The 21087-nt window shown below is 37.6% G+C and overlaps 1 pseudogene; it reads right to left on the reverse strand.

The window, feature by feature from the left end:
* Positions 1-257: 257 nt before the first annotated feature.
* Positions 258-21087, reverse strand: part of LOC101441204 (E3 ubiquitin-protein ligase RING2 pseudogene) — a 53774-nt pseudogene continuing 32944 nt past the window's right edge.

Raw genomic sequence — 21087 nt, forward strand, 5'->3', positions numbered from 1 at the left:
AATAGAACCACACTCATGAAAACACACAACTTAGGAGATTTTTAAAGGAAAGAAAAAGTACTGAATAATTGCAGTCCCTTCCAAAAGGAAATATTAAATTAAGAGGAAAATATTCTAATAGTGTAAACGAGTCTGGATCAGAAAGAAAACTGAACATATCCAAAATTCTGTCCATAAAAGGAATGAGAGTACACCTTTTATAGTAAAGAGATAAGCTATTAAAAAGTTCATTCTCAGAATTTTTTTTTATGCAAAGCTTATTTGTGGTCCTTTGTAGGTGGATAATAAAGTTCCATGGGTTCACTTTCCAGTATTTCTCACTGATTAATTTCAAAGAAAAAGAGGTATTTAATACAGTGGACTGGCCATTGACTGTTGCTATGTAAATACTATACCGCCTTTCACTGGCTGTATCGAGGTTCATCTGGTTTGATTCTCCTTTGCTCTGAAGTTCTTCTAAAGCTAACCTTACAGCCAAATATTTGGATAATTGATAAATCTTGGCGTTGCCTGAAGTCTTTATGTATCTTGTCTGTGCACTGTCATCTTTTTCCGTAAGTGTAAGATGAGGCCTGAATACTAATTCAATTTCTTCAGTATCATCCATTATTGGATCAATTGACACTGTTGTATTGTTATAATCAAGCTCAAGCCCAGAATTATCAGATGTTTTGGTCAGTTTGTTCCTAGGTCCTGCTTCCTGATTGCTGGGTGTGGATGCATTTCTATAGTGAAAACTGTCACCATTATCTTCTGCTCCACTACATAGTAGACAAATGCTCCAATTGTCAATCTGTTGTTTCTTGCCTTGCTGTAGACTGTTCATGGTCTGTATCTTCAGTCCTTCTTCAAAGCCATGACTGAGAGCTTGCTCATTATTGTGCTTGTTGATCAGGCTAATACTCTCTTGGTGAGTTTCATGTTCATCACAACTTGGATAAATTTTGCTAATGAGTGCATCAAAGTTTGGGTCTGGCCTTAGTGATCTTTTGGAAACTAGCTTTTTCTGACAGGTAGGACATTCTTTGTTGACACTTCTGAGGGCTGTGATAATGCAGTCTGCACAAAAATGATGTAAACACTTATTTGTAGCCATGGTGTTCTTCAATATATCCAAACAGATTGGGCACATTAATTCACTGTGTAGACTTTTGAGGTGAAACCACAATTTCCAGGCCATCTGTTGTTGCCCCCCTGAGGTGTTTGCTGTAATTCATATAAATTAAGCTTCCATGTTTTCTTAATGGTTGAGAGCCATTCATCTGTACAGTCTGAGACACTGCTGCTCCATGCTGGGGGTTTCAGGTGTGCACCCACAGTGGTGCAGCTTGTCTGTGCCATCTGGCTTGGATGGGGCTTAGTTTATTTTTATTTTTATTTTTCTAAATCTCTCTTAAACTGAAATCCTGGGAGGAAAATGACACCCCATTAGTGAGTTCCTGGCCTGATTTTGATAACTTAAGCTGGGCAATTTTAAAGACTCAGAATAAGTTGAATCAAAAATCAGAGAAAATTGTGAATAAAAGCAAAACAAAACAAAACAAAAACTAGGCAAGAGTGAGAAATTGACCATCAAAGTTAAGTTCACCGCCATTATCAGATGACTAGACCTCAGCAGAAAATTAAAAGGCATACTAGGAAACATCAAGATAAGGCCCAGCCAAAGAAACAAATGAATTATCCTGATGAGAAATAAGATTTAAGACAACTAATCAGTGATAATCACACAAATCTCCTAAATCAATTCAAAGATTTGAAGAGAAATATAACAAAAGAGATGAAGAATATTAAGAAGACACTGGATGGGCATACAGAATAGTTGTAAATTCTTCAAAGAAAAGTAGCAGAGCTTATGGGAATGAAAAACACAATGAAAAATATTAAAAATACATTAGAGGTATAACAGCAGATATGAATTGATGAAAGACAGAATTAGTGATATCAAGGAGAGTACAGTTGAAATTGAAAAGACAAAAGAAAGAAGAGAAAAGGATGGAGAAAAAATAGAACAGGGTTTCAGGGAAGTAAATGACAATGAGAAATGTATGAACATACACATTATTGATGTTCCAGATGGGAAGAGAATGAAAAAGGGGCAGAAAGAAATAACCAAAAACTTCCCAATCCTTGTGAAAGACATAAATAAATATCAATATCCAGGAAGGACAATGCACCCCACACAGAATAAATCCTAATAGACATACTCCAAGACACCTACTCTACTGAATACGAATATCAGAGCTAGAGAGAGGATTCTGAAAGCAGCAAGAGAAAAGCAAAGCATCACATACAAAGGAAGCTTACTATGATTATATGTTGACCTTTCATTAGAAACCATGGAGGTAAGAAGACAGAGATATGATGCTTTTAGGGTATTGAAAGAAAAAAACAAAACTGCCAAACAAGAATTCTGATGCAGCAAAACTGCCTTTCACAAATGAGGCAAATGAGGGTTACTTTAAAGTCTTCAAAGACAGATAACAACTGAGGGAGTATGTTACTAAAAGAACAAAATTATAAGAGATACAAAAGGGGGTGCTACAGCCTAAAAGGAGAAAACAAAGATGAGAGACTTGGAGGAGTGAGCAGAAATAAAGAAAAGGAAGTGTCAATTAAAAAGCAAAAAGACAAACAATAGTAACATATGACAGCAGAATAGACCATATGCTTAGTCACAAGACAGGTTTCAATAAATTTAAAGAAGATTGAAATTATATATAATACTTTCTCAGATCATAATAAAATTAAACTGGAAATCAATAATTGATAGAAAAAGGAAACACTTAAAAATATGAGATTGAAAAAAACACTATTAAATAACCAGTAGTTCAAAGAAAAAAATTGCAAGATAATTCAATGACTTTCTTGATGAAAGAAAATGAAAACAACATATCAAAATCTGTGGGACATAGCAAAGGTAGAGCCGAGGGTGGGAATTTTTAACACTTAGTATATACATTACAAAGGAAGAAAGAACTAAAATTGAAGACCTAATTGCAAGAACTAGTAAAAGATTGTAAACTAAACCCAAACCAAGGCTGAAGGAAATAATTAGTAAAGATCAAAGTAGAAATAAAATTGAGGGAAAAAGCAATAGAGAGAATCAATGAAACAAAAATTTGATTCTTTGAGAAGATCAACAAAATCAACACAACCTTAGCTAGATCGACAAAGGAAAAAAAGAGAAAATGCCAACAAATAAAATCAGAATTGGGGTGGGCATTACCACTGATATTGTTGCAGAAATAAGAGAGATCATAAGAGAACATTATGAACAACTGTAGGCCAAAAAGTAAACAGCACAGATGAGATGGATAAGTTCCTAGAAACACACAAACCACCTACATTGACCCTAGGAAAACAAGAAGACCTCAACAAACCAATCACAAGTGAATAGACTGAAACTGTCATCAAAAACCTCTCAACGATGAAAAGCCCAGGACCAGATGGCTTCACAGGTGAATTCTACAATATTTCAAAGATGACATAAAACCAATCTTGCTCAAGTTCTTACAGGAAGGAATGCTACCAAACTCATTCCATTCAGTCAACGTCACCCTAATATCAAAACCAGATAACAGTACTATGAAAAAAGGAAAATTACAGACCAGTAACTCTAATGAATATAGATGCAAAATTTCTTCACAAAATATTTGCAATTCAAATGCAAAATCATATTAAAAGAATTGTACACCACTTTCAAGTGGGTTTTAATCCAGTTATGTTAGAGTTATTCAACACAAGAAAATCAATTAGTATAATAAACCACATTAATAATTCAAAGAAAAATTACATGATCCTCTCAGTTGATGTAGAATAGGTGTTTAACAAAATACAGCATCCTTACTTTATAAAAACACTCCTAAAATCAGGAATAGAAGAAAACTTTCTCCATATGTTAAAGTGCATATATGAAAAACCTACAATAGCATTACTAAAGCATTGTACTCAATTGTGAAAGACTGAAATCTTTCTCATTAGGATCAGGAAGGAGACAAGGATGCTCACTGTCACCAGTGTTATTCATCATTGTTAGAAGTTCTACCTAAAGCGGTTAGGCTAGATAAAGTAATAAAATGCACCCAGTTAGGAAAGGAGAAGTAAAATGTTCACTATTTGTTGATGATATGATTCCATATTTAGAAAATCCTGAAAATTCCACAACAAAGCTTTTAGAAATAATAGACAAGTTCAGCAAAGTGGTGGGATACAAGATTAATGTGTAAAAATCAGTAACATTTCTCTACACTACTGATAAGCAGTCTGAGGAGGATATCAGAAAAATATTTATTTTCAATGAATCAGATATGTAGGAATAAATGTAACCAAGTATATAAAGAATGTGAATTTGGAAAACTACAAAACATTGCTAAGAGAAACTGAAAAAGACTTAAATAAATGGAAGGATATTCTGTGTTCATGGAATAGAAGATGAAATATTGTTAAGATGTTAATTCTACTCAAACTGGTTTACAGATTTAAAACAATCCCAATAAAAATCCCAACTGCCTTTTTTTTGTATAAATGGAAAAGCCGATTATCAAATTTATTTGGAAGGGTAAGGGGTTCTGAATAGCCAAAATGTTTTAAAAAAGAAGAATGAAGTCACTTCCTGTCTTTAAAACCCAAGTCTCCATCCATTGATAAATGGATAAGCAAAATTACACATAATGGAATACTGTTTATCTGTAAGAAAAAGTAAAATATGTATGCATATGACAACATGGATTAACCTAGAGTTTATTATGTTGAGTGAAATAAGTCAGACACATAAGGACAAATATTGTATGAGCAAACTAATATGAATAGGATGCAATGCATAAACTCACAGAAGTAGACTCTAGAGGTTAAGTTTCTAGGAAATAGAATGTGTTTTGAGAATGAGAAATGATGTTTAATGCATATAGCATTATTAATAAGGTTAACTGTAAAAGTGTGGAAATAAATATTGTTTATGGTAACACATAATAGTGAGTATAACTGTTGATATATAAATGCGATTGTGGCTGAGAGAGGTAATATATGGAAAAAATGCCAATTGAAAAAAACTAGAGAATAATAGGCTACATATAAAAGTGGTTTGGTGGTGGACGAAAGTGTGATTAATAGTATTAACGTAAGAATGCTCTTCTTTTACAAAGTGCTAAGAATATGGTGAAACATGGGAAAATTACAATGAACATAACTTATGGATGATAGTCAATGGTAATATTGTACTATTTGGCAGCAATGGCAAGAAGACATTATTTCAACAATAGGGATCAACATTAGGGGGATATAGCGAGCAAGGGGGTTTTTCCTTTTGGAGTAATTAAAACATTCTAAAATTGACGGAGTTGATAGCACAACTCCAATGAAAATGAAAGCCCCTGTTTGTACACTTTGAATGGATACACAAATCATGGGACCGTATAACACAGCGATGCCAGTTTTGAATGAGACTGAGGCAGGTTATATGTATTGTCTTATTTTATTTTTACAATCGCTCTAAGATTCTATTACTTTTATTATCAATTTATATATCAAGGAAAAGATCTGAAAGAAACTTTCCAGAAGTGTGGATAGCTTGTGAGTATCAGTGTGATTTTAAAGTAGGTTTTTCAAATAATTTTAAAGCAACTCTTTAAACCTTAGGTATAGAGCTATTAGACAGAGGCATAATTATCTAATGAATATGATATTGTTTTTATATAAAGTCCTTAGATATTGGGGCAATCTTCCTTTTCAAAAATACTTTTAATCTAAATGAAATCCCAGGGAATTTAAAAGTATTTCCTATGTTGAAAAAGCCAGTCCTCTTGTCTAATTGCCAGTAGTTCACTTATTCTTTAAAATATATTTTTAGCTGAAAATCAAGACATACCATTTAAGATATCTTAGCTATAATAACAAAACCTGCAACTGAGGTATGGAAGAAAGTAGAGGAAGTTAAGTTAGATACTGTCTGTGCTTTCAACTACCCGAGTTTCTTACACACTCTCCTTCCTCCACTGAAGACCTTCCAAAATTCTTATGCTTTTTCCCCCAAAACGATCTTATTGTGTCCTTAAAGATTCATTGATGTACAATTATCATTTTAATTCCAAGATATCAGAGTTTTATGCTGTTGTCTCTATCAAGTGAAATAAACATCAAAATAGAAATAAATTGTTCACTTTCCAAAATGCTCATGTTATATGAAATGAAATTGCTGATTTCCCAAAGGAAGCACACAGAGTCATGTAGCTACAATTGCAGAATCCCTAAGGCAAACAGCATACTATTATTAGGCAAATATAATAGTCAAACCCCAAACAAACTTCACAATTAGAAATTAACTACTAATCCTAGGTAGTTTACATAAAGCAATTATTCCCATTACTCTTGTCTGATATGGCTATAAACAATTAGGGAGATCAACCCAAAATACTGAATGGGAGGCTACTTGATTGAGGCATTGGTTTCAATGCCAGCCTAGGGAAATTTCACCACTCACTATCCATATCCAGAAACATAATTTATGTTTTATGCCAGTGACCACTCTGTTCAAAGTACTTCCAAATTTTGAAAAATAATATTATTGTGTTTAACAAAATCCTTGAATAAATTTTGGTAGGAAGCAGTTTATTTTAAAGTGATAGGTTGTTGAGATGATTAATTTCATCTGCCAACTATGGCTCCAGTTGTTTGGTCAAACAGTACTCTAGATGTTACTGTGTGCTATTTTGTAGATGTGATTAGCATTTATGATCAGTTAATTTTAAGTGAAGATGGTTTCCTTTCATAATGAGAGTGGGTCACATCCAATCAGTTGAAGGCCGAAGATCAAAAACTGAGTTTTCGTGAAGAAGAAATATTTCTGCCTCGGGACTACTACATCAGTTCTGAGTTGCTAGCATGCCTGCCTTCCCTATGATTTCAGAACTTTCCAGTCCCTACAATTGCATAAGCTAATTTCTTAAAAGAAATCTCTTAATATATGTCTCATTGTTCCTCTTGCTCTGAAGAATGTGAACTCAGTATTCTCACCTGATAGAGATAAAAACATAAACTAAAAGTGGAATGGGAGTGATTTGGGAGTTTTGCTAGACTCATCCCATTCCTTTGATGGGATTCTGTATTCAGAAATATTTGCCTGCAATGTAAAGCCTTCTCTCTAAAGAGCTGAACTAATAAAGAATTGTACTGTCTTCCACAATTGAAATTGCAGATGTAAAGCAAGCTTTAAGATTACTGAATAACATAGCTAATCCAGTGATCAAAGACACATGCCCTATCCTAGTCAACACATTGCTACGTAGAAGCAGATCCTTTCTGATATGTGTTCCTCAATTGGGTGTAAAATGGCTGCTAGTGTGAACTCAGACCACAATCTTTTAGTTTACTTCTGATGGAGGAAAGACAGATCAAGAGGAGATCATCCCTTTAAGTATATAAATAAAAATCCTTACCTACATTCTTAGTTGACATGTCCCTGGAATAATGATGATTACAAGGAAAATTCCATGCTTCTTGAAACTGAAGCAGGAGTAAATCTCTACTGACATACATGAAATATTTTGGGGTGAGATGGCTACCTCAAAAAACTACTGTGCCATTAGGAAACTAGAGAGGATTTTCCTCCTCAACTTCTGGAAAGAAACCAAAATTCTACAAGCCTTCCTCTACTGAAAATAATTTAGTTCATGCAAATATATTTTCTAACCTTGAAAAACTGAGTCATAGATAGATGGAAATGATTGAATAAATAAGTGGTTGAAAGCAATTGAAATTCACTAACCAAAGCATTAAATTGTGGTTATTTATTTTTATCATTTGGTCATTTAGCATACTCCTTTTGAATATTTGTGTAGGTTAGTACTCAATGCTTACTTAATATTGATTTATTTTGATTTAATAATTATGAATTATTTCAAGAAATAAAGAAAACAGAATTCTCACTTTAAACCACAATTGTCATATTCATATTTGTTAGTCAAATAAAACAAAATATGAAATTCAACTGATTTCCAGCAAAGTATAGTTTATTTCATTCAAACCTTAAAATTAAATCCTTAGTAAATGCTGTAATTAATTTACATTTTCAATAATTTCAAGATAAAAAAAACTGTTAAGTGTCTATTTTGCTCAAGACACTACTAGATACTCAGAATATATAGATGAGCAAAACTAGATATGCTTTTCTCCCCCATGGAGCTTGTTGTCTGTTGCTACCAGTCATTACAAAATAAAGCTATATGTCATGTACTTGACAAATTAACTTTCATGACATTTCCAAGAGGAAGATTATTATTATAATCTGTGTTTCAAAATGAATAAAGTTTATCTTACCAAGTTTAGGTAAGATGAAAAGGAAATAGATTATGTATTCCAAGGAAAGGTCCACTGACAGGGTACTCACTTCTTGGGGTTGTGTGCCTTGCCTATAGTGCCCAGCTGTCTCTACTGCCCTTGAGAGTACCCCCTTGTTTACCATGGCAGTTAGTGAGATCCTCCTGAAATAGGCATAAGTGTAACCTCTGTAATGACATCTTGATTCACTTTGAAATCTGTCAGTCATAAAAACTTTTATATTTAATTTCCCCCCCTTTTCATTCAGGTTTTTTTCCAAATGCTTTGCTGCTTGGTGCTTGGTAATAATCCCTCAGTGACAGGGAGGCCTCATCCCTAGTTGTCATGGAGAAATTCTTAGGCATTAATTGTAATTAGGCTAGGATTCATTTTTACAGGAATAAAGTTCATAAGTACAAGCTTTAAGATTGGGAGCCTGGCATATTGACCTATTTTTTTAATTAGGCATGGTTTATGTATTTCACAGATTTTTGCCATTTTATTTGAGAAACTAGCAGGACTTTCCCAAGATAGAAGTTTAATATTTTGCTTGCTAGTATGTGAGTCTCTATCTATCAAGAAAACATACCTATGACAACACAACTATATTCATATCCCATAGATGTATTCTTTAGATGCATTTTCCCCATATGTCACTGCACTATCAACACCCTAACAAGTGACATGTCTTTGTTATAGATCCAAAAAGAATATTCTTATATTCGTATTACTAACCACAACCCTCAGGTATCCCAGAGTTCACTCAGTTAACTATTGACAGTTTTATCCTCTAGTTTTGTTTCTAGCATCATGAATGACCAAAAACTTTTCCTTTCAATTATGTTCACTCTCACACTTCTGTGCTGTTAATTATGCTCATATCATTGCACCTCCATCACTTCTGTCCATTTCCAAACTGTTACGATCAATCTAATGAGAAATGCAGCACAGATTAAGCATCAGCTCACCAAATCCTACTTCCTTTACTCTTTCATAGCCTATCTTCCAGATTCTACCTCTATGAGTTTGCTTACTATCTTAAATTCATGTTTTAGTTTGCCAAAGGAATGCTGATGCAAAGTACTAGAAATCTGTTGGCTTTTATAAAGTGTGTATATTTCAGGTAAAAGTTTACAGTTCCAAGGCCATGAAAAGTCCAACTCAAGGCATCATTCTTACCAAAATCAGATACCATGTGTTGAAGCAAGATGGTGGACCATCTCTGCCTTGTGTCCGCCATCCGCTCCAGGCTTCCTCTGTCAGGCTCAGCTGCTTGGCTTTCTTTCCAAGTTCCGCTGCCAACTATCATAGGGCTTATCTCTTAGAGTTTCTCTCCTTGCAGCTCAGCTGTGGGAAAAACTAGAAGCTTTACTCTCACATGCAAAATCCAACATGGAAATTCTCTTTTTCCTGTGTCTGTCCATGTGAGTTTGTTTATATCAGACCCAGCAAGGGAGTGGATACTCAAAGTGAGTGATTCCTTAGTCCAATCAAAGCCCTAAAATGATCTTATCAAGTAATATAATCAATGGCCCCTCAGCTGAATTTAATGCAATCAAGGGGAAACACACCCAGAGGTTTAGATTAGTTTACAAACAGGGAAGCGGACTTGGCCCAATGGATAGGGCATCCGTCTACCACATTGGGAGGTCTGTGGCTCAAACCCCGGGCCTCCTTGACCCATGTGGAGCTGGCCCATGCGCAGTGCTGATATGCACAAGGAGTGCCGTGTGATGCAGTGTTGTCCCCCATGTAGGGGAGCCCCATGTGCAAAGAGTGTGCCCTGTAAGGAGAGCCACCCAGCACAAAAGAAAGTTCAGCCTGACCAGGAATGCTGCCGCACACATGGAGAGCTGACATAGCAAGATGATGCAACAAAGAGACAGATTCCCATGCCGCTGACAATAATAGAAGAGGACAAAAGAAGAACATGCAGCAAATGGACACAGAGAACAGACAACTGGGTCAGGGGGAGGGGAGAGAAATAAATAAAAATATTAAAAAAAAGATTAGTTTACAAACAATAATTATTTTTTTGGTTTTCATAAAATAATTCAAACTGCCACAGTTCATATCAGAGGTCATTCAATTCTTGTCCTTTTGTGCTAGACTTATTTCAATCAATGTGAGGTCCTCATGTTTCATCCATGTTATCACATATGTCATTGCTTCATTCCATCTTACACCTGAATAATATTCCATCATATGTATACACTACATTTTGCTTATTCATTCCACTGTTGATAGACACCTGGGTTGCTTCCAATTTTTGGAAATTGTGAATAATATCCCTATGAACCTTGGTGTGCATATAATAGTTTGGATATTTGCTTCCAATTCTTCTGGGTATATACTTAGTAGTGGGAAGGCCAGATCATATGGCAATCCTGTACTTAGCTTCTTGAGGAACTGCCAAACTGTCCTCCACAGTGGCTTCAATGTTCTACATTCCCACCATCAGTGAAAGAGTATTCCAATTTTTCTGCATCCTCTCCAATTCCTATAGTTTTCTGGGTTATTTTTTAAATAACTTCCAAACCAGTACATAGGGCATGATATCTAATTGTAATTTTGAGTTCCATTTCCCTAAGAGCTAGTGATATTGGACATCTTTTCATGTGCTTCTTTTTAACAAATCATTTTTTTATATTATTAATAAATCATACAATTCACCCAAAGTGTACAATCAATGGCATTTGCTATAATCACATAGTTGTACATTCATCACTTCAATCATTATTAGAGCATTTTCATTAATTCCATACTACTACTAATAAACAAAAAACAGACAAAAAACAAGTAAGAAAATTCCTTACCTTTCATTCTCTCTATGCTTTCCCACTGTACATAACGCTATTTCTTGCTATAGTATCCAAAGTGTTTAATCAATAGTTTTTATTATAATCACTACGCTGAACATTCAGCATCTCAAAAATTTTAAAAAAATTTCATTACTCCAAAAAGAAAAATTCCATATCTCTTAGCTTTCCTTCTTCAACCCTACATAACAATTAATCCCCTCTCATCTTTTTTTTTTATTTTTTTATTTTTTTATTTTTTATTGACTTTGTAATAATATTACATTAAAAATATATATGTGAGGTCCCATTCAACCCCACCCCCACCCCCCCTCTCCCCCCCCCCAACAACACTCGTTCCCATCATCATGACACATCCACTGGACTCGGTAAGTACATCTCTGGGCACCTATGCACCTCATATACATTGGTTCACATCATGTCCCATACTCTCCTCTATTCCATCAAGTGGGCCCTGTGAGGATTTACAATGTCCGGTGATTACCTCTGAAGCACCATCCAGGGCAGCTCCACATCCCGAAGACGCCTCCACCTCTCATCTCTTCCTGCCTTTCCCCACACCCTTTGTCCATTATGTCCACTTTTCCCAATCCAATGCCACCTCTTCTATGTGGACATTGGATTGGTTGTGTCCATTGCACCTCTATGTCAAGAGGAGGGTCAGATTCCACCTGGATGCTGGATGCAATCCTCCCATTTTCAGTTGTAATCACTCTAGGCTCCATGGTGTGGTGGTTGTCCTTCTTCAACTCCATCTTAGCTGAGTGTGGTAAGTCCAATAAATCAGATTGTAGGTGCTGGAGTCTGTTGAGGCTCAGGATCTGGCTATCACATTGTCAGTCCAGAGATTCAAATCCCCTAAATATATCTTAAACCCCAACATTAACTGCACCTCCAGCACATTAGCATGAAAGTCTTATGAAGGGAGATCCCATCTGAGTCCAGATTCATCACACATAAACACCATTTCCAAAGAGGGGCCATCTGCCCTGGTAGTTAACCCCATCGGCCATGACCACAACTCCCATGGGTCTCTTTAGCCCTCAAAGGAACCAATATCTGGGGGTTGTATCTGCTTTATCTGTCTCTCTGACTCTGCTCAGTTGTGCATGTGGGCAAACCTTCTGCCAGCCTCCAGACTCTTTTTTAGAAACTCGTAGCCATATAAACTCATTTCTCCTTTCCATTTCCCCCTTACTTTAGGTCAAACAGCATTTTAAAGTCATGGTATTTTATGTAGACATGGATATTCTGCTGATCCGCATTGAACCTTCCGTATAAGGTCATTTTCCAGTTGCATCATCAGTTGGTAGTTGATAGTGGTCCCTCGTTGCCAGGGAGGCTCATCCCCGGGTGTCATGTCCCGCGCTGGGGGGAAGGCATTGCATTTACATGCTGAGTTTGGCTTCGAGACTGGCCACATTTGAGTAACATGAAGGCTGACAGAAGGAAATTCCCAGGCACAAAGTTGCTCTAGGCCTTGTTCTTATTTTGGGTTTATCAGCTCACAAGCATAGTCATTAGCATCTGGGGCTCACTGTTGAACCCTCACTCCCTCCCGGTCCCCACCACTGTACCTGGGAGACTGTCGCTGCTCCTCTAGGGACCACGACAGAGCACCACTGGCCAGGAACCCAGTACCCCCCCCTACTGTGGTTTTTAATTGTTGCCACTATGAGTATATCCAAACATTACCATGCACCCTGGACATATGTTCTGTACAGCTCCCTGTCAGTCATATATCACCTGTCATTGGTATCCCATACCAGTATCCCTCCATTGCCATTGTTGAGACACTCTGTGATCCAGAACTCCCCGAAATTTGAAGCCCAATATAATGTCATGGTCCCTTACTAGGGAATGGCATATAGCGATGAGTTTAAAGGATAGATAAAGAACTTGGATAAAGTTAGATAAAGAACTTAGATAAAGAATGTTGACTTGAAAAAATTCCACATCCTATTTTTTTCTTTCCCCCCCCCCCCCCCCAATTATTCAGCTTTTCTTCACAGGAGTCCTAGACCACAGCAATGTATATATATAATATACAGCACTCCCACACATCCACCAGAAAACCTTTTCCCTTCCACAGTGATACTCTTACGCCCTATTCATATCATATTTACTTAAAGTGATGTACAGAGTCTGAGACATTAGCTTTCTAACAAGGTGACATCTGTGCTTACATTATGGTGCATACTTTAGGATACACAGTTCTTTACATTTTTAGTTATCCTATGTTTTACATTATGGTTTACATTATCAGTCTGTCATCTCCTATATGTTATGGTGTAATATTACATGTTTTATATCCATCTTTGTGTACTCTCAAGAAACTCCTCTCTTACCCCCCATTTACTTTGGTTCCACACATTTAACGTCCATTTTCCCTTCCACCTTGGTGCCCTCAGTGATAGCCAACCTCCGTTTCCTGAGGAGCCACTTCCAGAGATAGATGGAATAGTGTTCAGGGCCTAACTTGCTCAACTGCCCCAATGCCCTGGGAGCCACCCTTTCTCTCGAGGGATACAGTTCCCTCTATTGGATGGCATTAGTCCTCCCCAGGATGTGGGTCCACCCCCACTCTCACTACTTGGGTTTCTACCCCATGGTGTCACCCACTCTGGCAGAATGAGCATTTAGACATTCCCCAGGAGCCCGTCCTGCATCAGACCCTCCCCTCCGAGCATTCTAAACAGGTAACCCTCTTTATTATATTTTGATATGATTTTCTCGGCATTTTACTCTCCACCAACACCTGACCCTCTCCTGGTTCGTATGCTACCCCTCCCTCCCCCCACTTTTGGGCAACGTTACCCATCCGTCCCTCCCCAGCCACCCTCAAACCCGCAAAGCCCCAAGCAAAGGCAACCTCTTGCCCCCCTTTTATCTCTTCTTTGTGTTCATACTTACCACCATCTCGTCTTAAATTCCACCCCTGCAGACATCGGCTCATATCCTTCCTCCACCCTCCGATTTCCTGTAAGCCTATCGTTCAGTCTCTTGCTATCTAGGGCAGCTTGTTTATTTCATATCATTGAGGTCATGTAGTATTTGTCCTTCAATGTCTGGGTTGCTTCACTCAACATAAGGTTCTCAAGATTCATCCATGTTATCACATGTGTTTGTAGTGTGTTTGTTCTTACAGCCGAGTAGTATTCCATTGTGTGTATATACCACATTTTATTGATCCACTCGTCTGTTGATGGGCATTTGGGTTGATTCCAACTTTTGGCAATAGTGAACAATGCTGCTATGAACATTGGTGTACATATATTGGTTTGTGTTCTTGTTTTCAGTTCTGCTGGGTATATTCCCAGCAGTGGTATTGCTGGGTCATATGGCAAATCTATGGCTAGTTTTTTGAGAAACCGCCATACTGTTCTCCAGAATGGTTGGATCCTTCTGCATTCCCACCAGCAGTGGATGAGTGTTCCCCTTCCTTCACATCCTCTCCAGCACTTGTATTCTTCTGTTTTTTTCATAGCTGCCAATCTTATGGGTGTAAGATGGTATCTCATTGTGGTTTTGATTTGCATTTCCCTGATAGCTAGAGATTTGGAACATTTTTTCATGTGCTTTCTTGCCATTTGTATTTCTTCTTCGGAGAAGTGTCTGTTTAAGTCTTTTTCCCATTTTTTAAATGGGTTGTTTATCTTTTTATTTTCAAGATATAGGAGTTCTTTATATATGCAAGTTATAAGTTTCTTATCAGATATATGATTGCCAAATATTTTCTCCCACTGTGTGGGCTCCCTTTTTACTTTCTTGACAAACTCCTTTGAGGTGCAGAAGGCTTTAATTTTGAGGAAGTCCCATTTATCTATTAGTTCTTTTGCTGCTCGTGCTTTTGGTGAGATATTCATAAATCCATTACCTATTACAAGGTCCTGTAGATGTTTCCCTACACTGCTTTCTAAGGTTTTTATGGTCTTGGCTCTTATATTTAGGTCTTTGATCCATCTTGAGTTAATCTTTGTATAAGGTGTGAGATGGTAATCCTCTTTCATTCTTCTACATATGGCTATCCAGTTCTCCAGACACCATTTGTTGAATAGGCCACTCTCTCCCAGTTGAGAGGGTTTGGTGGCTTTATCGAATATTATGTGGTTGTATATGTGAGGTTCTATATCAGAGCTTTCAATTCGATTCCATTGGTCTATATGTCTCTCCTTATGCCAATACCATGCTGTTTTCACCACCGTAGCTTTATAGTATGTTTTGAAGTCAGGTAGTGTGATTCCTCCAATTTCATTTTTCTTTTTCAGTATGTCTTTGGCTATTTGGGGTCTCTTTCCTTTCCAAATAAATTTCATAGTTAGTTTTTCTAGTTCCTTAAAGAAGGCTGCATTGATTTTTATTGGGATTGCATTGAATGTGTAGATCAATTTTGGTAGGATAGACATCTTAATAATGTTCAGTCTTCCTATCCATGAACAAGGAATAGTCTTCCATTTATTTCGGTCTTCTTTGATTTCCTTGAACAATCTTGTATAGTTCTCAGTGTATAAGTTCTTTACCTCTTTAGTTAAATTTATTCCTAAGTATTTGATTTTTTTATTTACTATTGTGAATGGTATTTGTTTCTTGATTTCCTCCTGATCTTGCTCATTATTGGTGTACAGAAATGCTACTGATTTTTGCGCATTGATCTTATAACCTGCGACTTTACTAAACTCATTTATGAGTTCTAGAATCTTCGTTGTAGATCTCTCAGGGTTTTCTATGTATAGGATCATGTCATCTGCAAATAATGAAATTTTGACTTCTTCCTTTCCAATTTGAATGCCTTTTATTTCTGGTTCTTGCCTCAGTGCTCGAGCAAGTACTTCTAAGACAATGTTAAATAGGAGCGGCGACAGTGGGCATCCTTGTCTTGTTCCTGAGTTTAGAGGGAAGGAGTCTAGGATTTCTCCATTGTAAACAATATTGGCTTTAGGTTTTTCGTATATACTCTTTATCATGTTCAAAAAATTTCCTTGTATTCCAATCATTTGGAGTGTTTTTATCAAGAAAGGGTGCTGTATTTTGTCAAATGCTTTTTCTGCATCAATAGATATAATCATGTGATTTTTTTCCTTCAATCTGTTTATATGGTGTATTACGTTGATTGATTTTCTTATGTTGAACCATCCTTGCATACCTGGGATGAATCCCACTTGGTCGTGGTGTATAATTCGTTTAATGTGTTGTTGAATACGATTAGCAAGTATTTTGTTAAGTATTTTTGCATCTAGGTTCATTAGAGAAATTGGTCTGTAATTTTCCTTTCTTGTGATGTCTTTGTTTGGCTTTGGTACTAGGGTAATGTTGGCATCATAGAAGGAGTTGGGTAATGTTCTTTCTGTTTCGATGGTTTGGAATAGTTTCAGCAGGATTGGTGTCAGTTCTTTCCGGAATGTTTTGTAGAATTCACCTGTGAAGCCATCTGGCCCTGGGCTCTTCTTAGTTGGGAGATTTTTAATAACTGATTCTATCTCTCTGCTTGTGATTGGTTTGTTAAGATCATCAATTTCTTCTTTTGTCAATATGGGCTGTTTATGTGTTTCTAGGAATTTGTCCATTTCCTCTAGATTGTCATTTTTGTTGGAATATAGTTTTTCAAAATATCCTCTTATGATAGTCTTTATTTCTGTGGGGTCAGTGGTGATATCGCCTTTCTCATTTCTTATTTTGTGTATTTGCATCTTCTCTCTTTTTTTCTTTGTTAGTGTTGCTAAAGGTTTGTCAATTTTGTTAATCTTCTCAAAAAACCAGCTCTTGGTCTTGTTTATCTGTTCAAGTGCTTTCTTATTTTCTATTTCGTTTAGTTCTGCTCTTATCTTTGTTATTTCCTTCCTTCTTCTTCCTGTTGGGTTACTTTGTTGTTGTTTTTCTAATTCCTTCAAATGTGCAGTTAGTTCTTCAATTTTTGCTCTTTCTTCTTTTTTGATATATGAATTTATGGCTATAAACTTCCCTCTCAGTACTGCTTTTGCTGCATCCCATAAATTTTGGTATGTTGTGTTATCATTATCATTTGTTTCAAGGTAGTCATTGATTTCTTTTGAGATTTCCTCTTTGACCCACTGTTTTTCTAAGAGTGTGCTGTTTAATTTCCAAATCGTGGTGTGAAATCTGGGCTTCTGTCCCTTGCAAATCTCCAGCTTGACTCCACTGTGGTCAGAGATAATGTTTTGTATGATTTCAACCTTTCTGAATTCGTTCAGCCTTTCTTTGTGGCCTAGCATATGATCTATCTTGGAGAATGATCCATGTGCCCTTGAGAAAAATGTATATCCTGCTGTGTTTGGGTGTAGCGATCTATATATGTCTATTAGATCGAGCTCCTCTAATATACTATTCAGATGTTTTGTTTCTTTGGTGATTCTCTTTTGAGATGTTCTGTCCAGAGTTGATAGTGGTGTATTAAAATCCCCCACTATAATTGTAGATGTATCTATTCTTTCACTTAGTTTTTCCAGCGTTTGCCTGACGTATTTAGAGGCACCCTTGTTAGGGGCATAGATATTTATGATTGTTCGATCTTCTTGACAGATTTTCCCTTGGACTAAAATGTAGTATCCTTCTTTGTCTCTCACAATTGTTGCACATTTAAAGTCTATTTTGTCTGATATTAATATAGCTACTCCTGCCTTTTTTTGGTTATTGTTAGCTTGTATGATTGTTTTCCAGCCTTTCACTTTCAATCTCCATGCGTCTCTGGGTCTAAGATGTGTCTCTTGTAGACAGCATATGGATGGGTCATATTTCCTTATCCAATGTCCCAGTCTGAATCTTTTGATAGGTGAGTTTAATCCATTGACATTCAGTGTTATTACTATCAAGGAATTATTTGTGTTAGCCATACTTTGATTGGATTTGTGTTTGTCATATTTTGTTTGTATAGTTTTTTTTGTCTTTTTTGTTGTTGTTGTTGGTCTTATACTCTCCTCCAACTTTGCCTTTCCTGTTTTTTCCTTTCTTCCTGCAGCACTCCCTTTAGAATTTCTTGAAGGGGAGGTTTCTTGTTGGTATACTCTTTCAGTTTCTGTTTGTCTGCAAATGTTTTGAACTCTCCATCATATTTGAATGCTAGTTTAGCTGGATAAAGTATTCTTGGTTGGAAATTTCTTTCCCTTAGTACCTTGACTATATCATACCACTGTTTTCTTGCCTCCATGGTTTCAGAAGAGAAATCAGCACTTAATCTAATTGAGCTTCCCTTGTATGTGATGGTTTTCTTTTCTCTTGCTGCTTTTAGGATTTTCTCTTTGTCTTGAGCATTGGATAATTTGACAAGTATATGTCTTGGGGTGGGCCTGTTGGGGTTTATGACTTGTGGAGTGCGCTGTGCTTCTTGGATATGTACATCTGTCTCTTTTAGTAGATTTGGGAAGTTTTCAGCCATTATTTCCTGCAACACTCTTTCTGACCCCTTTCCCTTCTCTTCACCTTCTGGAATGCCTATAATACGTATGTTTGAGCGTTTTGCATTGTCATTCAGGTCCCTAAATCCTAATTGGATTTTTTCTATCTTCTTATTGACCCCTTCTACTATCTGTTTGATTTCTGATGTACTGTCTTCCACATCACTAATTCTCTGCTCTGTCTCTTCTAGTCTGCTGATATTTGCTGCAAGTGTATTTTTGATTTCTTGAACTGTGGTGTTCATTCCCATCATATCTGTTATGTTTTTGCGTATGTCTGCAATTTCCCCTCCAAGTGATGTCTTCATGTTGTTAACCTCTTTCATTACTGCATCAAATTTGTCGGTGATAAATGTTCTGAGATCTTTCATTGCTTGTGCCAAGTTTTGCTCCCCTTCGTGATTGTTGGTTTGTTGATTGGATTCAGCCATGTTTTCCTGATTATTGGTTTGGTTCGTAGATTTTTGTTGCTTTCTGGTCATCTCTTTATTTTGACGAATTTAATCAGTTCCTTAGCTTCTTTGTCTGCTCTTGGAGGTTAATTAGTTGTTATTTATGCACAGGTGTTATATCTTCTCTTTGTCACTTTTTTCTTCTTATTCTAGTTACTTGTTGTTGGTTAAGTTCACTTTAGAGGAAAGTATTAGTGTTGGGGAAAGGCAATTGTGTAAGCAAGGGAAAAGTGTAAAGTTGTATTGGTGATGTATGTTAATAAAGCAAGAATATGAGATCTGGAAGGATGGAGGTTAGATTCATGTAGATTGTATAGAGTTATAGCTGTAGGTAGAGTACCTTTTATGAAGTAGATGACTGAATTTGGGAGGAATATGGTATGAACTACACAGCTATTGTTTTCATGAGAGAGGGAAAAAGAAAAGAAAGGTAATAGTTTCAAGAGTGGATAATAGACAGAAAACAGAACAAAGGTATTAGAAATTAAGAGTTAGACACTTTGTGGATCAAAGAACGGGAGGTGGGGGGTGGAATATAGGAGAGACAGTAGATGATAGTGGATATCAAGATGCAGGGGAAGGGGGATAGTGTAGGTAGCCTAAATCAGTTCACACAGAAATGAGGCAGTGGAGGATGGGAAAACCCAGCAAATGTGAGGTGTTCCCTGTAGCACCTATTGTATACTTGAATTAAAGTAAAAATAAGTGGAAGATGAGGGACTAGAGGGAAAGAGAAAACCGAAAAAAAAAAACTAATTATAATAAAGAAAAAAGAAAGGCAAGAAGAAAGGAAGAAAGAAAAAGAGGATGGGCAAACGGTGGGGAACGGATAGGGAGAAGAGAGATACAGGTACACACGTGTCACAATTGCAACACTATCTAAAACAACAACTTCCCCCCGCTTTGCCCTAAAAACCCCGTCTGTCTGCCCAAATGGGTCTGCAAGCACCTCCCTTCCCACAAACCCCCAATAGGCCGCCCAGGGCCCACGAACTCCCCAGTACTGCAGATGCTCAAAAAAAAAAAAAAAAAAAAAAAATTAAGTAAAATAAATTAAAAAAAAAAAAAAAAAAAAACAGAAAACAAAAACCAAAAAAAAACAGAAACCCCTCCGCAGGCCCGGCTCCGCCCGCCGCGGAGGCTTGGACTGGCTCTGCCCGGCTCCTCACGCCGCCTTGGCCTGGCCTGGCTCCACCCAGCTCCGCTCGCTACAGCGGCCCAGCCGGCTCCGGCGTCCACCTCCCGCCACCGGGGCCTGGACCGGCCCTGCCTGGCTCCGTACCCGCCGCGGCCTGACCCGGCCCCGCCCGTCTCCAAACGCTACCGCGGCCCGCAGCCGGGGCCTGAACCGGCCCCGCCCGGCTCCAAACGCTACCGCGGCCCGCAGCCGGGGCCTGAACCGGCCCCGCCCGGCTCCAAACGCTACCGCGGCCCGGCTCGGCCTGGCTCGGCCCCGCCCGGCCCCGCTCGCCGCCGGCGCAGCCCGGCCCGGCTCCGGCGTCCGCCGCTGCAGCCCGGCCTGGCTCAGCCCCACCGAGCGGGGCTAGATGCCTCGTCTCCGCCTACCCAAGGAGGGAATCCTCTACAGGTAGCTGGGATCTCCGTGTATATTTCACAGACGAATCCTCTCTGTTACCTTCCCTCCAAATCGATGTCCAGACACCTCCGGACCAGCAAAAATCCTGAAACAATCCGGTCCCAAAGAGTCTCCAATGCCGCCCAGCCGATTCCCTGCAGAAGACCCTAACAGGGATGTTCACTCAGCCGCCATCTTGCCCCCTCTCCCCCCTCTCATCTTTATAAATTGATTTATATTTACATTTTATATAAATGGAATAACACAAAATATAGTACTCTGTGTCTGGTCTCCTTCACTTAGTATAATGCATTTTTTATGTATGATATTAATATTTTGTAGTATAAACTTATGTTTGTTCAGCTTCAAAGAAAAACAGTCTTATATAGGCAATTCTACCCATATTCGTATTTCACATAAGATATTTATATTTCTCATAATAGATTTAGCCTCTGAAAAAGTGTCTGTTCAAGACTCTTACCATTTTTTAAATGCATTGTCTTTTCATTATTGATTTGTAA

This window comes from Dasypus novemcinctus, chromosome 1 (assembly GCF_030445035.2).
Source record: "Dasypus novemcinctus isolate mDasNov1 chromosome 1, mDasNov1.1.hap2, whole genome shotgun sequence".
In the NCBI taxonomy this organism is placed as follows: Eukaryota; Metazoa; Chordata; class Mammalia; order Cingulata; family Dasypodidae; genus Dasypus; species Dasypus novemcinctus.